The 17407-nt window shown below is 30.1% G+C and overlaps 1 protein-coding gene across 2 annotated transcripts in view; it reads right to left on the minus strand.

Moving 5' to 3' along the window:
* LOC107437961 (uncharacterized) overlaps positions 1–17407 on the minus strand; it is an 89632-nt gene that overhangs the window by 52950 nt on the left and 19275 nt on the right. The gene's annotated exons all lie outside the window — the stretch shown is intronic.

Consider the following 17407-nt stretch of genomic DNA (forward strand, 5'->3'; position numbering starts at 1 on the left):
ATGGGCGTAACTTCTTAGCTGCTAAATTATACATATTGTGAAATACAGGAGATACACACATTTGTGCCTAGCGCATTTTTGCACGTGTTTCATATAATGGATTTCTTTTTCCTTTTTCTTTTGCAGAAACAAAATATTTCTGTCAACTATATTATATTAAAGATATCAATATTTGGATCTCTGAAACCGTGCCACAATGCTCTTATTACGCTAAAGTGGTAGATAACAGAAAAAAATATCCACTTTACATAAACAAATAAATACATAAGTACTACCACTTTTTTATGCAAGTGTTTTACACACTCGTGCATATATACATAGATCATAATAAATAAATACAAAAAGGACAAAAAGAAAAAAAATCGAAGAAAATTAAGAAAAACAATAAGTTTCATTTGCTGCGCATAAGCTGCAAGTAATTAGAACTCATAAAATGTGTTCAAAATGTAGAGAAAACATGAAAAAAATTACAGAACAATAAAAAAGAAAAAAAGAAAAATAATAAAAATCTGGGAAAAAAATAATTCCTCTTTTTTTCGGATTTTTTTTCCTCCGAATTTTTATTATTCTCATTTTTCTATTCCCCCTTTTTCATTGTTCTGTAATTTTCTTCATGTTTTCTCTACATTTTGAACTTATATATATATATATATATACTCATGTACAAAATAATCAGCGCACCAAGAAGAAGTCGTCAAAATGAAACGAAATTTTACATACGTAAGGACTGCTTTGATATAAGTAAATGATTAGAAAATCAAAGAAAAACGATAATCCTTGATTTTCTAATCATTTACTTAGTTTAAAGTAGTCATTACGTATGTAAAATTACGTATCATTTTGACGACTCCTTCTTGGTGCGCTAATTTTTTTGTCCATGAGTGTGTATNTATATATATATATATATATATATATATATATATATGTAATCATTAAAGAAAATAAAGCTTATTTTAAACGCACAATCTGTCAAACACTTTCTCCTCAAAGACGCAGTAATAATATTGATTTAATTATCTATGAAAAATTGGATTATGTGGGTCTTCAGTGGCATGAGAAACTGATTTGTCCCGTTTTGCTAACATCCATTAATATTTAAATATATTATCCAGAGATTATATTAACCTTCAGCAAGGTCAAGAAGATATACGCAGTGGATTCTCAAATGGAGTTCCGCAGAACCCTTGGGTTCCGTATAGAATAAAAAGGGTTCACCGAGTTAGTACTTTTTAAAACCAGTGATTGAAAACATTTTATTAAAACTATAAATATCTTTAATTTCATTTGAACTCGCGTTGACTTTTTAAAAACTATTATTATTTATTTAAAAACTATTATTATTTATTTAAAAACTATTATTATTTATTTAAAAACTATCATTGTTAACTATTATTTAATTAAAAACTATTATTATTTAGTTTTATTTACATATTATTATTACTTAATTAAAAACTGTTATTATTTATTTAAGAACTATTATTATTTATTTAAAAACTATTATTATTTATTTAAAAACTATTATTATTTTATTAATTTTATAAAGCATCATGATGCGTTTATAAAAATAATAAAAGATGAAAGAAGAAGCAAACATAAGAGTTTTTTAACTAAATCAACTGACGTCTACAACTTTTTTTCAGAAGAAGCAATCATTTTATTTATCATAATATATTAAAAATATAAATATCTTTAATTATAATATAAAATTATAATTAAAATACAAATTTTCTTTTCATTTCAAATCGCGTTGACTTTTAAAAAACCATAAAAGTAACAAAGATAAGAAAATATCCATTTAGTTAAACATTTTTTAAACGTTTTTTATGACGTAAAGTATAATTTCAGTTAATTTAGAAGAATTTTAATCAAGAAAACTATACGTGGAATATAAAGCGTTGAAGTTAAACTATGCTTCTATTTTTAAATAACTTTATATTCATTGAAAAGTTTTCAAATTCTTTCACCCGCAAAATGAAATCCACAACAATTGATAAAATTTCACCAAAAAAAAAAAAAAAAAGTCTAGACTTTAAGAAAGAGTTACTATTATTTTCTTTTGAATAGTTAAATTACAGAAATGATTTTATCAATTAGTAAATCCACGGCTGGTGTTATGTTTGTGAATTACGTCACTAAAACTTTCATTAGAAAATCACGCAAGCGTTACTAAAAGCTTTTACTAATAAAAGAAAGACCGTGAATCGGCGGATTTTCCCCTTGAGCTGGTGCGAAAGCGAAAAAGAGAAAACGGGACCAAGTCTTCGACCGCCTGACCCGGAAATCCATTTTTTTACATCACGACAGACCATCATGGATGACACACAGATGTTAATTCATCTTTAGGTGAGATAAACATGCGGGGGAGGGGGGTTGCGGCCTTCAAACAAATAATAGCTCATTAGTTATTGACACATTGATGTGGTGTCGAAAGAAAAATTAGTATTTTTTTAAAAAAATTTTCGTTAATTATAATTATAATACTCATTAACTATATATTAAAAATATAAATATCTTTAATTTCATTTGAAATCGTGTTAACTATTTAAAAATGATAGAAATACCAAACATTAGAAAATATCCGCTTAGTTTAACTCTTGGCCAAAGGATACTCTGAGGATGCTCTTTGTTCGCCAAGGTTTAACTTTTTCTTACACTTTTTTTTTACACGTTTTTCTATAATTTCAATTAATTTAGAAGAATTTCAAACAAAATAACAATACAGCCCAAGTCAAAATTCTTGATGGTCCAATAAAAAAAATTTCATGGTTTACTAGTGGGCTGCGCCCCCTGCTCGCTAACGCTCGCCAACCTCCGAAAATTGCTACACAATCTTATATGGTTTGCTTCGCAAGCCAAACACGCTTCGCTCGCTACTAACTTAGGTACATTGCAAATGCACAAAATACTAAGAATTCAAAATAATCATTCAAATCCATATAACAACTTTTTCTTTAAAAAAATTACATCTTATTTTAATGACAAATACTTAGTCATTAAAATAAATTTGAATTCAAATAAAGACTCATCGACTGAGACTCATTTTTCAATGAATAAATAATAACAATAATAAAATAAATAAATTCGTGATATAAATCAAAAATCGTCAAATAAATTCGTAATATGTAAATTCGTGAAAAAAAAAGCGCTTTCGACAAAATACTAAAATAGAGATAATACAAATACTCGACAAAGACTACTCACTTCTGCCTAGCTTAATAGTATAAGATTGCCGCAGCTGAATTGTTATTTCAGTTTCCGTTTTTAAAAGCGCTATATGTAGAGCCATCTCAAGCTAGATTTGTCATGTGACATTTTTACCGGCAATCATTGGTCGATTTTCTAGCGTTGCTATTCGCGGAGTTGTAATGAAGCATTTTTTGTCCCCGTGTAAGAGAAATATATATATATAGATGTTAGTTCCAATGCGACCCATGGTGGTCCGACATCATTTGATGGTCACTATCATCCAACATTTTTCATTATGTGTTCATGGTTTTTGACGTGCCAACAAACTTCCATCATTCCACGATGGAAAATGCTAATTTAATACTATGATGGTTAACCATCAAAAGAAGTTTGATTTTCATGGAACAACTATCCGTGATGGTCCATGATGGTTCCAATTCTACATTTTCATGATGGTTTAATGGGAATTCTTGTTGGTTCTCAGGAATATACAATCAAAACATCAAATTGATTTTTTTTATGTTGGATCATCATAAATCTGTTGGAATTCCTACATTGCGATGATGGTTGTTCATGATCATTCTAACATTTGATTTCTAAAAAAGTATGATGGAAAAACTATTCTGATGGTACAACGTGAACAAACCATCAAAACAAGTTGCTATTCTTTATTGGACCATCATAAATCAGTCCGGATTCCTACATTGAGGTGATGGTTACCATCAAAAATATAATGGTTCATGATGGAATTATTGATGATTACTATCAAGATTATGTTGGTTCATCAATGGAAAACCATCAAAAATTTTGACTAGGGAGGGAATAGAGAGGATTCAGCGAGATTTAAAAATTTTAAACCTTATTTAAAAGATGTAAATTTAGTTGATATATTTCAGTGATTTACTTACGTAGTTCACAAATGCAATTTAATTTTTACCAGCACTAACTATTTAATATTATTTTAAGAAGGTTGGCTGGTTTAAACCAATGTGTTTTAAACCGTATGGTTTCAAACCAAAAAACTATTTTAATAATTTAATTTACCTAATTAATATGATTATTTTTTAGTTTAGGTATAAACAGATTTTTAAAAAAAATCTATTTTCTCGTAAAAGCTTTTTTTAAGTTTAATTGCTAATCTAATTCTAAATAACTTCAAATGAACACGAATGTATTATGTACCATTGCGTTCCTGCAAAAATATTTACATAAAACAAATTCATCTATATAAATTCAAGGTTAAATCACAGTTTCTCTAAATGATGCTGACAATAAAGTAAATTATACGCCATTTCATGCTCTGTTCGTTTTTAAAATTAGTTTAATAATGTATTTAATGGATGAGTTAAGATCAAAAGTTTCTTTTTCTCTCAATTAAAGATACGTTATTGAGACAAAACAACTTGCTACAATAAAATATTATAAATGCAAGTCAAATTAATTTCTAAATTTTATATTTTATTTTTTATTTTTTTTCTACCATATTTTGCTCTGTTAGCAGTAATATTTTGTATTAAATCTATGCAGTATGCTCTTAATCATTATTGTAATATTTTTATCTTTTTTAATTTAAAAAAATAAAACAAAAAAATCAAAACTCATTTAAAATATTTTGAAAGTCCATTATTTTATATAATGCTCCATTATATTAATATTGTTGTCGTTAAAGTATTGCGTTAAAAGAAATTAGGAAAAATTATTTTATTCAATATTTATTATCAAATCATTAGTACTAAAGTATACTTTAACTATTTTTAGATCTATATTTACTAGCTCCTGTGCAATTTTTATACTTTTCCGCAATTCCATTATTTATAAATATTTTTAAATGAAAAAATATATTTCGTTGAATATTCCAATTATTTTATTTATTTTTAAATTATTAGTACTAAAGTATACCATTACTATTTATGTATAGGGTAAACCAACCAGTGAAGGAACATTTCATATATATTGATTAAAAATAAGAATTTGAAAGTTTTTCTTTAGATTGATGGGTAACAATAGCTTACTGCCAAACAATAGGAAGTCATCTAGCGATGTTTCGGATTACCTGGTCAAACAGACTTCTCTGGAAAATTTTTTGAATCTGTTATTGTCTCTGCAACACCTTGTTTCGTTGAAAATATTATAAGGTGAGTATTTGTATTTATATGTTTGAAGTGGAATTAATTGCATGTAATAGCTTTATTTTTCTCCCTGTGAAAAAGAGAATTCAAAATATGGTTATTGAAATTACGTTTTATTATTTTTTAAGCATCATAGCATAATAAAGTACTGAGATAAGAGGGTGTTTATTCATTGGATCACCAAACGATGAAAAACCAGTGAAGGAACAAGTGTTCCTTTACTGGGTTCTTTTCTAAGTTAATGAAAATAAAAGATAAACTTTAATTTTCTTGTACCTTTAGTGACGTTCCGCATCAAAAGTATGTTAAAAATACGAAAAACAACTTCTAATCAGTGAGGGAACAGGCATGTTCCTTTACTGGGCATAGATTTCCCAGTGAATGAACAGTATGTGTTAATATGTTGACACTTTAATTTTCAATTCATGATTACAAAAAAAAGTTAACATTTTCCAAGTATTTATATGTTATAATTTCAAGAATAGGCTTGTTTTCAAATATTTGTATGGCTTATAAATTCATAAAGAGCATTAAAAATTAACCAAATTTAAGTGTTCCTTTACTGGGTGTTCATTCACTGGTAAGAGCTGTTCCTTCACTTGGTCTTCTTACTACTTTGAACCTCCAAAGCTTTAAAGTAATATTATGAAAGTTCTCTACAATATTTTTACATAATTTGCAATTAGTAACAAATATGTTGACACTGTCATTTAACTAAAATTACGAATTTTGAAATTAACATGATTTTTTAAAAGGCAAGCGAAGCTTAAGTGTTCCTTCACTGGTTAGTTTACCCTACATATTTACTCAGCCCATTTGCCATTTTTATACTTCTTCATAATTATATTATTTTCAAATAATTTTTTATTAAAAAAAATATATTGCGATTAATATTTGAATTGTATAAAAATTTGTATTGATACAATAAATAGAAGAAGAAAAAAAGTATTTTGTAAAAATCAAGAGATACTAATGCTACATATTATATAACTCTCTAATAATGACATTACCGCATAAATAAAGCTAACATTGTTTTATGAGTAGTAACAAACAACGAGAAAAATAAATTTTTTACCCTTACTAAAATAATACAAATATAAATGTGAGGCATTAATATACAGTCCCACAGTGGACTAATCGTAAAGACACGGTTCTCAGTAGAACACCGAAGTCAAGCATCACTGGTTGCGGTCAGTAAGCGGGTGGGTGACCACTTTGTTCAGCCTGCGTAGAGACCGAGTGCGCGCGGTATCGGTCCTCTCTAAACTGTTCTACCATAAAGTGCTCGACTTCGCTCGCAGGTCGGCGGGCTACCAAACAAAGGAAGCCATCCCCTCTGCAGAGGATCAAAATTGCGATGGCATGTCTTTGGATCATCCTCAGGGATGTTTCCCAGACCGTTGCCAATAACCAATTGTGCAGCTCTAGAGCGACATAAATAAAGTACCTACCTTATTAATATATAAAAATATTAACAAAAATGTAAAAATAATACAAATATATAAAGCTTTTCTTTCCACATTAAGAGGAGTTGTAAATTATTATCTAAGCATATTTAAACTCTTGAATTATTTATATTTATTTTTGTTGTCATGTTATATTCATAGGAAAAAATATTGTTTTGAATTATTCATAAGAAATATTAATTTATAGTTGAAAAGACTTTTATGAAATACTTTGTTACTTTTAATTTTAAGCTAGAAAAATTGTTTAAAGTATTGTTTCATATAAACCGAAAAAAAAGTTTAAAATATGGTTAATAATAGCTAAATAAACCAAGTAAGTTAGTTTTTTTTAATATATACAGAGATGCCAACTGCTCCGTACACGCCAAAATAATTAAAAAAAAAAAAAACAGTAAATAAACACAAAGTAAATTTTGCAAATATTTAACTATTTTTGCTTGCTTTTTAAAAGGTATAGCATGACATAAGTACTATAAAGTGGTGAATTGTATAAGCCTACAAATTATTTAGAAACAGTGGTGGATAATAATCTGCTAAATTGAATTTATTAAAGCAAGAATCACAATTGATTAACTACCACTTAGAAATATATATTTTGCTGTCCGGAGCAGTTGACATCTTCTCTGTATATATATATATNAATCAGATATTCAAATGTTATATTTACTCAAGCAAAGTGTTTGTTTTTCTATTAGCTACCACATCGACTGCTAAATTCAAAATGTTATTACTATAAATTTTCTGTAAATTTCTAGATGTATGGGATAGGGGCCGCTGAGTGGCCCAGGTGCCCAATGTTTCTAAATAAAGTAAAGGCAGGTATGGTATACAGTTGTGATTTTTAACTTTTGTGCAATTTTTTTATAGTTAAAAATACATTCATTTTTTTATAAGTGGTACACAGCGTTATGAAAAATGTAGAAAGGGTACACAAAAATCATAAGTTTGGGAAACACTGCCCTATATCAATGTTTTTTAAGGTTCAGTGCCACTGCCCTGTGTACATTTGCCAGTTATGCTCTACACCTATGCTTTTTTTTAAGGTGAAGTGCACTGCCCGGTACTCCGAATACTGATGTTTTTCCTAATCTATCCTCAACAGATAAATATAATAATAATAATAAATATAATAATATCAACGAGTAAAATAATATCAAATCGAATGTAACAAATATTTCGGACATTTCTTGATTTCCACATTTTCTTGATTTCGGTCATTCCCGGTAGCATATATATTATATATTTAACCCCATTAATTCTTAAGTTAATTTTTTTCAATATTATTTTTCAATTAAGAATTAATTGAAAAATAAGACTTAATTTCAGCGAAAGAGTTAAACGTCATGCCTTATTTTGACGCTAAGTATAAATTCAGTTCATTTAGTAGAGTTTCAATTAAAATAACAATACTGGGAGGGGAAAAAACGCTGAAATTCTATAGTGGAAAAAAAAACATGCGGGAAAATTGCGTTTATCATGTGTCCTTCAAACAGATGATGGCTCATTAACTATTGGCACATTAATGTTGTGCGAAAAGAAAAATTAATTTTTTCTTTATTAATTTTCAGATAGATCTATAATTTTTAAACTTTATTTAAGAGAAACTAATGTAGTTAATGTTTTTAAGTGTTCCTTTATGAAATGTCCATAAAAGCCAAAAGATTTAAATTTTTTTTGGTCATATTATTGATTTACGTGTGCATTGATGTTGTAACATCGATGCCAACTGGGTTAACATTGTGGTCATATTTTTTACTAATAGATACTTTTATGTTTTAATCTCTGTTTCTTAATAGCTTTTCTTGATAACGTTTCTTAATAGCTTTATTCTTGAATTAAAATAAACAGTCCTTTATATATATTACAACTGTTAAAAAAATCTTGGTAGTCATGAATATTTTACTGCTCTCGAAAACAAGCTCTAATAAAAGGATTTCCTTTCAAGTTTTTGCTCTTTTCCGTTGAGGTATGGAATTAGTCTTTAATAATGATTATTGTTTCCTGATTACTAGTTAATTTTATTTTAATGTAATTTCGACCTTTCCTCCCACTAAGAAGTCCGCTCTTTCATTCGCCAAAATTTTTAAAGTGGTAGCAACATTTAACCTCTTCATACCTATTTTGACGAAATATTGGCTGGAAATTGTTTAAATAGTACTAGGTAAAATTTTGAAAAAAAAATATATATGTGAATGACCGAAATTGGTGATTGTTGACTCCACCTGTGAATATTGACAATCACATAATCGTTGGTAAATGTCCGAAATATATACTAGGTCTAGTTAAGTGTCACTTCCCTGTATACATTTGCCCGGTATGCCCTATACAGTGTTTCCCAAAGTGTGGTACGCGTACCCCCCGGGGTATGGGAACAGTTTAGCGGGGGTACGCGTTCTTATGCGAAATATCTTGCAACAAACGAAGATTTAAAAAAATGTATTTGAAAACAAAGCTAGCCATGAAAATTTAAGATTACGTATTTTTCTATTGGCTATTTTTTGCAGAGTTAACAGTTAATAATTAGTGGTGTCAATTGCCAGTTGTGATTTTTAACTTTTGAGCAATTTTTTTATTGTAAAAAATACATTCATTTTTTTTTTATAAGTGGTACACAGCGTTATGAAAAATTTAGAAAGGGTACACAAAAGTCATAAGTTTGGGAAACACTGCCCTATATCAATGTTTTTTAACCCTTTAACGGGCCCTTTATTTCTAGTAAAGGTAAATAAAAGTATTTTTGGAATTGAAATTGTTTTGAGAACAGTAATTGATATAAAAAAAAAACTCATTTAGCTTATAAAAATGCCATTTTTTTGGTGGTAAATATATTTAACAGGACCTATTAGGAACTTACTGACTTTTATTTTTCTTTATTTATAAAATAAATTCCTTAAATGCTACAAACTTCAAAAGGAATTATGTATTTTATAACTTTTATACGTTTTTTAAAAGTGACAAATGGTTACCAATTTTATTCAAACTCACTTCAAGAAAGCTGAAGTTATTGAAAAATGGAAACCTAAATTAAAAGTGGTAAAACGTGGTGGTAAGTATACTTACCACGGCCTTCAAAAGGGTTAAGAATTAGTGGTGTCAACAGCCAGTTGCATACCTGCCAACATTCATTCTTTTCGAGAATGGATTTTCCAAGTGGTAGTAAAACAATTACCAAAAAACGGTTTTACTCCAAAAGATATTTATATTTTAACCAGGTTGAAATTCGCTATCGTGAGGACTAATATGCTTTTTATATTTTTGTTGTAATTATTTATATGTAGTGGTGGTCAAACTCATTTATAATTATTAATATAATTTAAAAAGTTTAGTGAAATAACATGAATTTTACTAGCACTTTAAATATGAAGAAAAGATCTTCCGGGAAAACCGAAAGATTTGGCAGGTATGTAATCAAGGTATGATTTATCTATATGCATCAATTATGTCTTTCATTTTTCAAAAATCAATTACTGAACATATCAAATCATGTTTTATCTTTACTTTTAATTTAAGTCTACAATCAATATTTCTAGTGTTAAGTAAAAACGTCAATTTGTCATGTTAAATTTTTTCATTGTTTTATTATTTCACAAGCAAGCGGCTTGATTTTTTTTTATGGCTACCACAATGTATTCGAATGAACTGCAATGTATGTCCTAATTATGTGCTAGTTAAAATATAGAAATTTAATTAGTGAAATATGTATCAATTTACGTTAATATTTATTTATGTCAACTTATGTATACACATATGTTATGTCACATATGTCAAATTATGTTTATATTTATATATGTCAACTTAGATTCGATGAATCAGATATTCAAATGTTATATTTACTCAAGCAAAGTGTTTGTTTTTCTATTAGCTACCACATCGACTGCTAAATTCAAAATGTTATTACTATAAATTTTCTGTAAATTTCTAGATGTATGGGATAGGGGCCGCTGAGTGGCCCAGGTGCCCAATGTTTCTAAATAAAGTAAAGGCAGGTATGGTATACAGTTGTGATTTTTAACTTTTGTGCAATTTTTTTATAGTTAAAAATACATTCATTTTTTTATAAGTGGTACACAGCGTTATGAAAAATGTAGAAAGGGTACACAAAAATCATAAGTTTGGGAAACACTGCCCTATATCAATGTTTTTTAAGGTTCAGTGCCACTGCCCTGTGTACATTTGCCAGTTATGCTCTACACCTATGCTTTTTTTTAAGGTGAAGTGCACTGCCCGGTACTCCGAATACTGATGTTTTTCCTAATCTATCCTCAACAGATAAATATAATAATAATAATAAATATAATAATATCAACGAGTAAAATAATATCAAATCGAATGTAACAAATATTTCGGACATTTCTTGATTTCCACATTTTCTTGATTTCGGTCATTCCCGGTAGCATATATATTTAGAAGCATTTATATAGGTGAAAATTATTTTCGTTTAATTTAACGTGAAGAGAAAACATAAAAATCAATTTTATGAAACTAAATTGGAAGCTGAGTTAATGAAATTTTAAGCAGTCATAAAAAAAGTTCGTCACCACTATTTAATTTTTCCAGGTTCAGGGCACCATGTAATTATTGAGGGGACCTTGGGTCAAAAGGTTAAGCAGTAAAATATATTGCATGATTTTAAGAATTGATCATTAAATTATCTTAGATACCACAAATAGTTGGAAACTTTACGTGCATAGAAGTTCGATACATTCTGGATGAATATTATCGAAGTTTAAATGGTGACGAAACTGTTTTGATGTGTAGTTTGCTTAGTGCCTTCAATCACTTAGTCATCGTGGCCTGCTAATCAAAAATATTTTCACAGTGAAACCTGCAGGAAGGACCACCACTATGTAGCGACCACCTCTATTTACGACCACTTTTGGGAGGCGAGTAAAATTTTCCTTAGAGTTTGTGTTGAGGAAATCCTTTAGGAGAGACCATTAAAACTTGCCCCAGCTACCGGGCATACATCTGCACCAAATGCGGTAAAGGTCAAATTAAAAAAACACGAAACACTATAAAAGTAAAAAGTTTAACAAAATAAATAAGTAGATTAAACTGTATTCGAAATATTTTCTAGAGGCTCTCATTTAGAGAACTCTTTTTGACGACGCAATCTCATGTTGCAGTCAGAGTACACTAAGGACGATGCTATCAATGATTTACTTTTTGAGTTGAAAGTTAAATTAGAAAAAAAAAAACAGTCGTCTCAAAGAAACCAACTCTCATCTTTTAAAGCTAACTAATTTTCATGATATAAAATTAAATGCAAACTTAAGCAAAAAACATAATTGTTTATTTATTTGAAATAGCTTTATCATTCATAATTGGTAAATTTATTTTTACGCATAATTATATCAGTTGGGATCATTCTTCTAGACGCTAAATTTTATTCGCCAATTCGTCTTTTCATGACGCCAACAGAAGTGGCATTTCTGCACCAAGAAAATGACACTGACTAAAATTAAAATCGTTTGCGAAAAATCACGTATTTTTCGCAAACGATTTTTATATTATAATCAATTTTGAAGTCAATGGAGGTAACCTCTTAAAACGACCAATCTCCATCTACGACCATTTTACTTAATGGAGAGGTTTCAATGTGTAAATAATTTTCTTAATATAAAAAACTGTTTCTTTTAACCTATAGAACGTAACTTTTAGCAAGCAATTTTTTCCGTTTTTCCAGTCGTGATTTTAAGAACCTTACGAAACATTCAAAAAAGAATGATTGCTCAATTTGTAAGGAAACGTTATGTTACTGTTTATACGAAGAAAACGATTTAAGATAGATAATTACAAAATAACTATTTCAGTTAATCTGAAATAAATATTTCAATCACGAAAACGTTTGTTTTCTACCAAATCAGTTTCTTTCTTCCTTATGTAAATTATGATTTTTATTCACAAAAACCATTCTCTCGACGATAATTCAGGAAATAAACAACCCATTTCTATTTTAAATTCTTCCTTTCAACTGTCCTTAGTAACTTCCATGCAAAATCCCTTCATTGTCTGTGAATGTGTTGCATAAAAATAAAGTGAACATTCCACAGATAATGGCTAAACCGTTATCTTCGTGCAACATTACGAACTTGTTACGGGATTATGAATAATTTTTTTTCTCAAAAGGGTAATTGTTTTCTACAGGACTGCCGTTTTAAAAGTGACCTCAGTTTTTACGGTTTCCTCAGTGTCTTCTTTTCCTATTACTTTTCCAACAATGACTATAGTCGTGAGGAGAAGGGTTTTTAATCAGGGTGCATGGCCTTAAGAATTAAGTTTTAAAGCTTAAAAATGATAATTTTATGGTTAGAAAAGCATGAAAAGAGATGATAAAATTGTTCTTCAACAATAATAAATTTTAAATTGTGTAATGTAACAGTCTAGCACTAGTTTTGCACATTGATTTGAGTGTGTATTTATACGCTCTTATTTATTTTCACTTACTGATGCTGATTTTATCTTTGAAAAAGGGAAGTTGCTTCATTTAATGAAATGGTATTTTTTGACTTCGAAAATTTTTGTTACCATTAAATGACAAAGCTTTTTTTTTTATCTCCAAGACAAGACAGACAAAGAATTTAGTTGAGATTGGCATCTTTAGCTGCTCATTTCCGTTATTGGTGTTGCACAATGTAATACAGCTCATTTATCAAAATGTTACTGCAATATAAACTGATATTTTAATCTGAAATCACTCTCGTGCAATATTTTTTTAAGATTAAAATGGTAATCACGTTATTTTATTTTATTTTTATTTATCATAGATGTTGAACAGCAGACCTGAGTTTATTGCTATCAATGTTCAACTCCGTAGCCTTGTAATTTCTAACTCAGCCAAAGACAAGGAAAGTCCATTGGGACACTATATATATATATATANNNNTATATATATATATATATATGACAAGGGTATTATAACCCAGGATCCGTCTACCACTGAGGATATTTCACATCAATATTGTGGTCGGTGCGAGCTGGGGGCAGAATTACGCTCTATTTCCTGAGCCATCACATTAGAAATTATAAACGTAGCTCAAGCGTAAGCCTAACAATTTTTTAATGTACTTTTTACATCGTACAAACGCAATCAGAGCTATAGAGTTGATAGTTTAAATGTTCGGAATTTCTTTGGAGCTCGATCCCGTCTCTGACATAGACTGAATTAAAATTTCCACCGAATCCCAGAAAAGTATTAATATTAAGTAAGTTTTAATTCAAAATTATCTATTTCTATTTTTTGTGTAAAAAGACACTTTATTTAAAATTACTTTTTCTATTATAACATTCATTACAGTTGAAGAAATAGTTCTTAAAAAATAAACTTGCACCAAATACTTGATTTACGTAAATAAATCTATGTACATAACCTCCAACCTTTTGCAATTTTAGCGGAATATTTTCCCATTAGTAGTGAAACTTAAGTGTTATTTTTTAAAACAACTAGACTTTTCATAAAACTTTTATCATATCTTATCATTCATTCAATCTTATTTAATCCTTAATATATCTTTTTAACACGTTCACGCCGGGGTGACCCACCGCTGGGTCACGCTAGATTTTCTCATCTTGGCAGCGCAACGCAGTAAAAACTGGTAACAATGAATTTCATTTTTTAGTTTTTTTCCTGGAATAATAAAAATCCATAACTACCAATTGTTTTTAACGGATGCAATTTTTATATTGAATTGCTTCTTCGCCGTGATAAATTTCCGTACAGTGAATTGTTATCGTTGAGAATAGATTAACTCCTCCCGAATATTATCTAATATTGAAATAGTTCTACCAGTATTTTCTCTTTTCCCGGCGTGAACGTGTTAATCTACTTATTTGTAATGTTGGACAAAATTCTTTCAATTCTAAATTAGTAAAAATTACACTATCTAACCTACTACTATAATAATTTTTGAAACTATTGGAAAGTTGAAAAGTATATTTATAAGAAGAAAAACGACATATTATGGGGGACCCCTGACAGAGTGGTATAGCCTGCCAAACGCTGTCTTTATCCTGGATGTAGGCGATTCGGATCCCGCTTTTACCCAGGATGCATCCCTGTGCTGTTCGTCTCTGTATTGTGCTATCTGTCCTTCTACTGGACAAAGACTTATAAGCCTGAATTGAGCACACGCAGGCCTACAAATTATGTTGTACTAATAAATAATGACATATCAATGTCTAACACGCAAGCTCTCACATATATAAACGTGTTTTAACTTAGTTAATATTCGTAAACAAGGATAAGAGTGTTACCTGCCCCGCAGTGGTCTGATAGTTTAGACACAGTTCCCAGCAGATCACCGAAGTCAAGCATCACTGTCTGCGGTCAGTGTGTGGTGACCACTTGGATCAGTCTGCGTAGAGTGTGCGGTATTGGTCCTCGTTAAACTATTCTACCGTGAAGTGCTCGACTTCGTCTGCAGGTTGTCGGGCTGTTGTCGGGGGCTTCGTCGGGCAGGTTGTCGGGGGAGCCATCCCCTATGCAGAGGATCAAAATTGTGATGGCATGTCTTCGGACCATCCTCAGAGATGTTTCCCAGACCGTCGCCAATATAATACATTGTGCAGCTCTAGTGCGACGTAAATGAACTACAACAACAACAACATTAATATTTGCATTTGATAGCTAAGTGAAGAAATATAATTCTCTACTTTAGCACGTCTTTCAAGCGTAAGCCTTTTATCGTATTCCTATTTTCATCTGAATTAAAATTTCTAATTTTTCATAATTTTCTCTCATTAATATTTGGAATAGCAGGATATTTGGAATAATTTGGATATAGCAGGTTGTCGGGCTACCGAATCGGGGTGCTATCCCCTCTGCAGAGGATCGAAATTGTGATGGCATGTCTTCAGGTCATCCTCCCGCATGTTTCCTAGACTGACACCAATAGCCAATGTGATTAATTAAGTTTGTTGTAGGTAATAATTTCAACCATTGTTTCTCAACCGCAAGTCCGCGTATAAATATTTGTGCTAGAATTAATCTAAATTTTGTTTGTATTTAAATAGGTTTAGGCTCTAACTGTTTTTCATTGTAAAGAGTATGTGAATGCTCAGAAACTAACTGGTCTAAAAATTGTACCACAATTTTGCACAGGTAAACATTATGAAGCCGTGATGGCTCAGGAGATAGAGCGTTCGCCTTCCACTGAGGTGAACCGGGTTCGAATTCCAGCGATGGTTGGTCGATACAAACTCCTTATCCGGTTTGCACAGACCACAGTACTGACGTGAAATATCCTCTGTGGTAGAAGGATCATGGGTTAGAGTCCCTCTGCCGTCAGACTAACCGTAGGAGATTATCGTGGTCTTCCTCTCCATGTAACGTAAATTCGGGTTAGTTGCATCAAAAAGTCCTCCACGAAGGCGAAATTTCCCCCAAACACTTGATCCACGAGTTCCCTTGTCTTCTGGATTGTGTTAAAAATGACAAGGCTACGAAGTTGAACATTAGTAGTCGTAACCCCCCCTCCCCCCAAAAAATGGGTCGGCTGTTTGATGAAATTTTGTAAATAGTTCAAATTACTAATCTTACCGACCCGCGATGAACGGCTGACATTATTTTACCGGTCTTTCGAATAAATCGGGTAAAAAAACAAACAAATCGGTTCGAATAATCAGGTTTTAAATAACTGTCATGACATTCATTCGAATATTACCTTTGTTTATATTAATTATCTAAATCAGCAGTTTCCAAATGGTGTTTCGCGGAACCCTAGGGAAACCGTGAAAGAGTTAAAGGAGTTCCACGAGTTCGTATTTTTTATAACCAGGTATGAGTTTTGAAATCTCTGATTATATTTAGATTTTACCTATAATTCATAACTTATTTGATCTTTATTGAACTTATACTGTGAACTTAAACGTGATAACTTATTTGAACTTATTTGACTTATTTGGTCTTTATGAAATTATTTAAAGTAAAGTTATCAATGAAATAGAAAGGGCATTTTTTAAAGAAAATATATTTTTAATGACAATCTAATAAACAAATTATGAAGAAAAAAACCCAATTATTAAATATTGCATTAGTATTTCCTATCGCGATTTTCAAATCAAAATAACCAAATTCTTTAATAAAGAAATAGGTTTCTTTAAAACTTTTATACCACTTCTATCAAGTTTTCACTTTGAAGTAAGCCATAATATGTCTTACTTTTATTCATTTTCAACTAATGTATATATGACAACTTATGTGAATGGCCGAAATCACGAGAATGATAACTTTCACCGGTGAATATCAACAATCACATAGTCGATTTGGTATATGCCCGAAATATTTGTTATATCCGATTTGACATTAATTTATTCCTTGATAGTATTATATTTATTCGCCTCCTGCTCGCTAACGCTCGCCAAGCCCCGAAAATTGCTACGCAATCTTATATGGTTTGCTTTGCAAACCAAGCTCGCTTCGCTCGCTACTAACTTAGGTACAGTCCGCAAAAAAAAAAAAGATATCACCCTAAATAACTTTTGTTCTAATGATCGGATTTTCACGATCTAAGCGTCGATCTTAATGGTTCCCGGGGGTGACCTCAAATATGCTAATTAATTAGTGCTAACTATTAATTAAGTTACGAAATCAGACACAAAAACGTACTTTCTCTGAATAAACATGTA

The sequence above is a fragment of the Parasteatoda tepidariorum genome, chromosome 9, assembly GCF_043381705.1.
Source record: "Parasteatoda tepidariorum isolate YZ-2023 chromosome 9, CAS_Ptep_4.0, whole genome shotgun sequence".
NCBI lineage: Eukaryota > Metazoa > Arthropoda > Arachnida > Araneae > Theridiidae > Parasteatoda > Parasteatoda tepidariorum.